Below are 6,243 nucleotides of genomic sequence, written 5' to 3'. Positions count from 1 at the left end.
TCATGGAACACAGGCTCTAGAGCACAGGCAATAATTGTGGCACATGGGCTCAGCTGCTCCAGGGCATGTGGGATCTTTCTGGATCCAGGATCCAACCCATGTCTCCTACAATGACAGGCGGATTCTTTATCACTGAACCAGGCCAGAGAAGCCTGGTTCTTTTTGTTATTGTCGTTGGTTGAAAGTACTTTCTTCTTAGGCAAACAATCACATATTGACAATGGGGAGGTTACTCGACCTATTTTTCCAGTCACTGTCCCTTACTGAGCTCTCTACCACATGGCCTGAACAGGGGGAGGCAAACTGCCCCAGAAGTTTCCATGGACAAAGAACTTTCTAGGACATTCCTGTAGGCATTGCTGGTCCTTCTGTGACACACCTGTGTGTTCTAGTTGACTCTTAGGGGGCAGCTGCGTGTATCTTCCTGCCATGTGCATGGCTCATTGTCCCATGCAGTAGACGTCTCCAGGTGCAATGGAGCTGAAGGTGCTAGAACAGTATACATGGTTAGTCATTTTCTCTTGCTTTTCCCCACCTCCCCTCCCCTCTGCCCCTCTTTCTTTAAATCTTCTCTGCTCAACTTGAGATGACCACGTCTTACACTTAGTGCTACACTCTCATGGGCTCATTTTTGCAAGTAGTTGGCTATGAATTCACAAGCATGTGACTTCCTAAGGCGACAGGACAGGTGTGGACAAAGGAAGGCTTGCATGAGCATACTGTGTTAGCTCAGTGCCAATCTAGGCAGCTATATTGGTGTTGATTCTCCCCTTTTCTTGGGGAAATTCACTGTAGCTATGAAATAAGAATGTCTCTTAATTCTCCTCCACCTTTTTACCTGGTTTGCCTTATGTCTGTGTGAGAAGGCTAATCAACTGGTATCCCCAATACTTACAAAGTCATAGGGTCAGGCTGTGTAAACTTGGGGTCAGATACTTATATTTTTGTGTTTTGTTTCCTTATCTGTAAAATGAAGATGATGTTAGTAACTACCTAGCATGGCTGTTGCAGAGAAGGCAGTGGCACCCCACTCCAGTACTCTTGCCTGGAAAATCCCATGGATGGAGGAGCCTAGTAGGCTGCAGTCCATGGGGTCGCTAAGAGTTGGACACGACTGAGCAACTTCACTTTGACTTTTCACTTTCATGCATTGGAGAAGGAAATGGCTACTCACTCCAGTATTCTTGCCTGGAGAATCCCAGGGACAGGGGAGCCTGGTGGGCTGCTGTCTATGGGGTCGCACAGAATTGGACACGACTGAAGCGACTTAGCAGCAGCAGCAGCAGCATGGCTGTTGAGAGAATGAAATGAATAAGTACACATCAAATGCTTGGAACAGTCCTATCAATAAATGTTGTATAATGCCAATAATACATAGTGAGTTGGTCCATAAACAAGGCTGAGCACTGAAGAACTGATGCTGGAGAAGACTCTTGAGAGTCCCTTGGACTGTAAGGAGATCAAACCAGTTGATCCCAAAGGAAATCAACCTTGAATATTCATTAGAAGGACTGATGTTGAAGCTGAAGCTCCAATGCTTTGGACACATGATGTGAAGAGTTGACTCATTGGAAAAGACCCTGATGCTGGGAAAGATTGAGGGCAAGAGGAGAAGTAGGCAACAGAGGATGAAATGGTTGGATGGAATCACTGACTCAATGGACTTGAGTTTGAGCAAGCTCCGGGAGATAGTGAAGGACTGGGAAGCCTAGTGTGCTGCATTCCATGGGGTCTCAAAGAATCAGACACAACTTATCAACTGAACAACAATAGCAACAATGCCAATAATGTGTTCCTCTGGCTTGCTATGTAGTGTCTGTAAAGGAAGCCTTATACAGGTGGAAGTAGCCAGAGAGCTCATCAAAAATATGTTTTTTGTACTCTGAGCTTTGGGTGTCGAGGGCACATGTTGTATTTGTCTTCCAGCACACAGTGTGGTGCCTGGCACGTAATCAGGACTCAGTAGGAAAGACTGGAATGAATGAACATGCTCTCAGTCCTACTTTAGTTCTTTGCATGGCCTCTTCCCAGTACAGCTCAGACACCTTGGGCAGGGGAAGAATGAAGCCTTTGAGAGGCACAGGATTTGAACTATAATGCACAAAGTCCTGTTTACTAGATCACCTCTCCACAGACCCCACATTTACTTAGAAAGCTTCAAAGAATTTTGTTGTTAAGAACCTACTTCCATTGTTGCTACTTGAAGCATCATTAGCACTGCAGATCTTTATACTTACTGTGAAGGCTACATAGGGTCAACTAAATAGTGAGCTGATTAATCACAGCTTCAGATGCTGCTTCTAACTCATGACTTACAGACTGACAGGCTCATCATTCTGAAATCATAAAAATCCCTGTTTTCCCTAGGGAACAGGGTTTTTCTGTAACAAACTTCTTTTTTCTTTCAACATGAAGGTTCTTAATAAAAGAAACACAATCTCTCTTTTTTTCAACAGAGTACACTGCAGTTCTTTATACCTATTCAACTATATATATATATATTTTTTTTTTTTAAGAAGTCACAACGAGATATTGATTCATGCACACATACCGACAAATAAAAATATGGGCTAAACCTGTAGACTTCATTCACTGCTTTCAGCTCTTAAGGTAACTTATGGTCACAAAGTCACCCAGAAATGTGCAGTTTAGCTTAAGTCATAATGGTTGTGAGTTTGAAGTTTTCAGTTCACAGTCTGCTCCTAAAGCAATGTCTGAGAAAATATAGCAGTAATTGCTCAAGTTCTGCACTTGTACTTGAGGTCTTGAGAATTTGGATTTTTGTGACTGAAACAGTGTACTAAATCATACTACTTTCAACAAGGTTCAGAATGGGATAAATATTTCCTTTAAAAGCTTCTGTGGCTCATTCTCTTTGGTTACTAACCTTCTCAGAAGCTTAAGTACTAAAAAGTTATTAAGATAATAGTAGTAAATAATAAAAAGAAAAAATATCTTGACATTTGCAATAAAAATAAGTCTCCTACTTCAGTCTTAATCCCAGTGGCAACTTCTTTTAACGTGCTAAGCTCTCTCTTCTAGTGAACAGCATCTTGTTTCTCAGAAACCTATATATTGCTATATCTTAGTCTAAAAATTTTAGGCTTTCCTGGCTTTTTATAAAGATAGGAGTTTTCTCCTATATTAAATAGGATCTCCTCTTAATCCTTCCTGACATAGTCATGCTATAGTTCTTAATTATTAGTTAATGCTTACTTCACTGTTCACATACAAATATGACTTGACAGAGATGTTATTTTACTTGTCTTGTTTTTCATGTAAATAATTTAGTATCTTTTTTTTTTTTACTATTTGTTTTAATTTTAAAAAATTGTAATTATCATGAATATTTTCTTACCATGGGATTATATTTTTTTCCCCAGAGCCATCCTTTCTGGAAGTCTTTATCCTCTTGCTTAAATCTTGTCTGTTTGCTCTTTGGACTTGTTCAGTTCAGTTGCTCAGTTGTGTCCGACTCTGCGACCCCATGAATTGCAGCATGCCAGGCCTCCCTGTCCATCACCAACTCCCGGAGTTCACCCCAACTCATGTTCATCAAGTTGGTGATGCCATCCAGCCATCTCATCCTCTGTCGTTCCCTTCTCTTCCTGCCCCCAATCCCTCCCAGCATCAGAGTCTTTTCCAATGAGTCAACTCTTAGCATGAGGTGGACAAAGTACTGGAGTTTCAGCTTTAGCATCAGTCCTTCCAAAGAACACCCAGGACTGATCTCCTTTAGGATGGACTGGTTGGTTCTCCTTGCAGTCCTTGGGCTTGTTACCTAAGGTCAATTTTCTGTATAACATAGGAAGCTCAAATCCAGTGCTCTGTGAAAACCTAGAGGTGTGAGATGGGGTGCGAGGTGGGAAGGAGGTTCAGGAGGAAGGGGACATATGTATACCTGTGGCTGATTCATGCTGATGTATGGAAGAAACCAACACAATATTATAAAGCAATTATCCTTCAATTAAAAATAAAAACATTAATAAAAAATAAGAATGTAAATAAACTGGGACAGATTTATGTGATTTGATGATATCTCCTTCTATATCATAAAAATATGTTGACAAGAGAGACTCAAATATATATCACTTATAATGAGGAAGCTCTTAAGATCTGATATCAAAAATATTTATCTTTTTTCTCTTCTGTGTCATATGCCTGATCAAACCCTCTTTTAGCCCATGGTGAATGGATTTGGCTAGTTTTCAGTGAGTTTTGTAGTTTGGAGTAACTCTTTCTGTCTTTGATAATCACATGTGAAATAAAGCAATTGTGATAACTTGAATATATGAATAATTTCCAGGTGCTTAATTACCCTGACCACTCATATTAATTGTGAATAACCTAAAGACAGTAAGTTGAACCAGAAGCTCTCTGTTTCTACCTCTTCCAGATTAGCTTTTATGACAACCTTTTATTCTGGTCCTTTCACCTATATTTGAGGGCTTATGATGAACCATGTGGTTTGGCTCTTACTTTGGTATTACTGTAAATGAGAGCACAAACTTAACTTGGTAATTATTAAGGAAAAATGTATTCAATTTAACAAGTGTTATGGACCAAATGTTTGTGTTACACCTCCTAATTCATTTTTTAAACTTTCTATTTTATATTGGAGTATAGTTGATTAACAATGTTGTGATAGTTTCAGGTGGGCAACAAAGTGATTCAGTTATATGTGTGTATGTATCTATTCTTTTTCAAATTCTTGCCCCATTTAGGTTGTAAGGTAATATTGAGCAGAATTTCCTGTGCTTAGGTTCAGTAGATCTTTGTTGGTTATCTATTTTATTTTTTAAAAAACATTTTATTTTGCATTGGGTATAGCTGATTAACAAACAATGTTGTGATAGTTTCAGGTGAACAGCTAAGGGACTCAGTGATACATATACATGTATCCATTCTCCCCCAAACTACCTTCACATCCAGGCTGCCATGAACATTGAGCAGAGTTCCCTGTGCTATTCAGTAGGTCCTTGTTGGTTGTCTATTTTAAGTATAGCAGTGTGTCAATACCCAACTCCCTAACTATCCCTTCCCCCCATCCTTTGTGTCACTCTCCAATTCTTATGTGGAAACTCTACAGCCCTCAAGGCATTAGGAGGCGGAGCCTTTGGGAGGTGGCTGAGATTAGATGAGGTCATGAAGGTGGGGTCCTCATGAATGGAATTAATTCCCTTGTAACTATCTGCCCTTGTAACTACTTAGAAGAGATGGAGTAGCCCTCATAGTCAACAAGAGTCTGAAATGCAGTCAGATCAGATCAGATCAGTCGCTCAGTTGTGTCCAACTCTTTGTGACCCCATGAATCGCAGCACACCAGGCCTCCCTGTCCATCACCAACTCCTGGAGTTCACCCAGACTCACGTCCATCGAGTCAGTGATGCCATCCAGCCATCTCATCCTCTGTCGTCCCGTTCTCCTCCTGCCCCCAATCCCTCCCAGCATCAGAGTCTTTTCCAATGAGTCAACTCTTCACACAAGGTGCCCAAAGTACTGAAGTTTCAGCTTTAGCATCATTCCTTCCAAAGAAATCCCAGGGCTGATCTCCTTCAGAATGGACTGGTTGGATCTCCTTGCAGTCCAAGGGACTCTCAAGAGTCTTCTGCAACACCACAGTTCAAAAGCATCAATTCTTCGGTGCTCAGCCTTCTTCACAGTCCAACTCTCACATCCATACATGACCACAGGAAAAACCATAGCCTTGACTAGACGAACCTTTGTTGGCAAAGTAATGTCTCTGCTTTTGAATATGCTATCTAGGTTGGTCATAACTTTCCTTCCAAGGAGTAAGTGTCTTTTAATTTCATGGCTGCAGTCACCATCTGCAGTGATTTTGGAGCCCAGAAAATAAAGTCTGACACTGTTTCCCCATCTATTTCCCATGAAGTGATGGGACCAGATGCCATGATCTTACTTTTCTGAATGTTGAACTTTAAGCCAACTTTTTCACTCTCCACTTTCACTTTCATCAAGAGGCTTTTGAGTTCCTCTTCACTTTCTGCCATAAGGGTGGTGTCATCTGCATATCTGAGGTTATTGATATTTCTCCCTGCAATCTTGATTCTAGCTTGTGTTTCTTCCAGTCCAGCGTTTCTCATGATGTACTCTGCATATAAGTTAAATAAACAGGGTGACAATATACAGCCTTGACATACTCCTTTTCCTATTTGGAACCAGTCTGTTGTTCCATGTCCAGCTCTAACTGTTGCTTCCTGACCTGCATACAAATTTCTCAAG

This window comes from Bison bison, unplaced genomic scaffold (assembly GCF_000754665.1).
Source record: "Bison bison bison isolate TAMUID 2011002044 unplaced genomic scaffold, Bison_UMD1.0 scf7180017864471, whole genome shotgun sequence".
Taxonomy (NCBI): domain Eukaryota; kingdom Metazoa; phylum Chordata; class Mammalia; order Artiodactyla; family Bovidae; genus Bison; species Bison bison.
Note: the sequence above shows the minus strand (reverse complement) of the source record.